We start from the raw sequence: 2,553 nt of genomic DNA, 5'->3' as shown, positions 1-2,553 counted from the left end.
AAAAAAAAAAAAAAAAAAAAATTAACCAGGTGTGGTGGTGCATGCGTCTAGTCCCAGCTACTCAGGAGGCTGAGGCAGGATAGCCACTTGAACCCAGGAGGTTTCAGTGAGCCAAGATCGCACCACCACAGTCCAGCCTGGGCAACAGAGCAAGACTTCGTCTCAAAAAATGAAAGAAATGACAGATTCCACTAGCAGAGAGAGATGAGGTCTGTGAACATCTGGGGAATGTCCCTACAGACTCCCCCTTTTTTTTTTTTGAGACCGAGTCTTGCTCTGTCGCCCAGGCTGGAGTGCAGTGGCACGATCTCCGCTCACTGCAAGCTCCGCCTCCCGGGTTCACGCCATTCTCCTGCCTCAACCTCCCAAGTAGCAGGGACTACAGGCACCCGCCACCACGCCCAGCTAATTTTTTGTATTTTTAGTAGAGACGGGGTTTCACTATATTAGCCAGGATGGTCTCTATCTCCTGACCTCGTGATCCTCCTGCCTCGGCCTCCCAAAGTGCTGGGATTATAGGCGTGAGCCACCGTGCCCGGCCCAGACTCCCTTTTAACTCTGCTTTACATGGCCTCATACATTCCTCCCAGGTGTCATTATCAGCCCCAGTTAACAGAAGAGAAAACTGAGGGCACCGATTGGACACTGTACCTGTGAGAACCAAATGCCCACAGCAATGATTCTAAACCCTTACTGCATCACCTACATGGACCTACGAAATCAGAATCTATGGCAGTTACTGAGTTCTCTAGGGCCGCTGTAACAAATTGCTACAAGCTTTGTGTGTGTGAGACAGTCTCCTTCTGTCACCCAGGTTGGAGTGCAGTGGTGCAATCATAGCTCACTGCAGTCTCCATTTCCTGGGCTCAAGCGATCCTCCCACCTCAGCCTGCCCAGTAGCTGAGACTACAGGTGGGTGACACCACACCCGGCTAATTTTTGTGTCTTTTGTAGAGATGGGGTTTCATCATGCCCAGGCTGGTCTTGAATTCCTGTCCTCAAGCAATCCGCCTGCCTTGGCCTCCCAGCATGCTAGGATTCCAGGCACCAGGCAATGCAGGCAGCCCAGTCTCCTAGGCAGGAGAGATGCCTGGGAGCGCTTCTCCCTGGCCACAGTCTTGAGTCATTTGCATGGGATGTTCTACTTCTAACGCCCAGGCAACACCCTTGCCGTCCTGCTACACAGGAAAGGATGGGGATTTGGCCCTGCTGTCAGCCAGGCACTGAGCTGTACCTGCTCTTCCCCACCATCCTCAATATAACCCCAGGAGGCTGTACAACCCCATTTTGCAGACAGGAAAACTGATGCCTAGCAGGGTGAACTGACGAGTGAGGACCCTCAACTGGCAGTGGAAAAGATCCAAGCTTCAAACCACCCATTCATTCAACTCCCATTTCCACAGCCCCCCTCTCAAGCAGGGTCCCCGGCACTGACCAGATGTGTTCACACAACAGACCCAATCAGTACCTGCCCTCAAGGCGGGCACACATGCACGTAGTGAGCTTATGAAGTGCAGCTTAGGCCAGGCGCAGTTGCTCACACCTGTAATCCCAGCACTTTTGGAGGCCGAGGCAGGCGGATCACAAGGTCAGGAGTTCGAGACCACCCTGGCCAATATGGTGAAACCCCGCTTCTACTAGAAATAGAAAAAATTAGCCAGGCACAGTGGTGGGCACCTGTAATCCCAGCTACTCAGGAGGCTGAGGCAGGAGAATCACTTGAACCCGGGAGGTGGAGGTTGCAGTGAGCCGAGATCATACCACTGCACTCTAGCCTGGGCAACAGAGCAAAACTCCATCTTGAAAAAAATAAAAAAGGCCAGGTGCAGTGGCTCATGCCTGTAATCCCAGCACTTTGGGAGGCTGAGGCAGGCAGATCACTTGTGGTCAGGAGGTTGAGACCAGCCTGGCCAACATAGTAAAACCCCATCTCTACTAAAAATACAAACATTAGCCGGGAGTGGTGGCGCGCGCCTGTAGTCCCAGATACTCAGGAGGCTGAGGCAGGAGAATCGCTTGAACCCAGGAGGTGGAGGTTGCAGTGAGCCAAGATCACGCCATTGCACTCCAGCCTGGGGGAGAAGCGTGCGACTCCGTCTCAATAAAAAAAAGTGCAGCTTGATGGTACAGGTTGCCCTGGCCACAGAAGGAGTGGAGGTGTTTCCTGGCTGGGGGAACACACTGAAGGCTCTGAGGCCAACATGAGCAAGCTTGTGGGAGAAACTGCCAGAAGGCTTTGGGGGAAGAGGGAATGGCCACAGGGGACAGCACCATGTATTTTTAACACTCTGGGAGTGAAAAGTCTCTGGCCATGGGCTACTTGGTGGTCTCTTGAGGTTGTTCTATACAGTAAGAGGAGACTTTTCCCTCCAAATCTGGTCCCCATTCTTACACGTGTCTCCAGGAAGCAGCTGAAGCCCAGGTCCCAGAGGGATAGACCTTGCCCTTGGTTTCAGCACGGCGACGCACATGAGTGTTCACTTCGGCCTGCACCTCAGCCAGGGCAACGTCTTCATTGTTGGCCACGACTCTAGTGGCAGCCAGCCCAACAAT

Source organism: Hylobates moloch, unplaced genomic scaffold, assembly GCF_009828535.3.
Source record: "Hylobates moloch isolate HMO894 unplaced genomic scaffold, HMol_V3 SCAFFOLD_15, whole genome shotgun sequence".
Lineage (NCBI taxonomy): Eukaryota > Metazoa > Chordata > Mammalia > Primates > Hylobatidae > Hylobates > Hylobates moloch.
Note: the sequence above shows the minus strand (reverse complement) of the source record.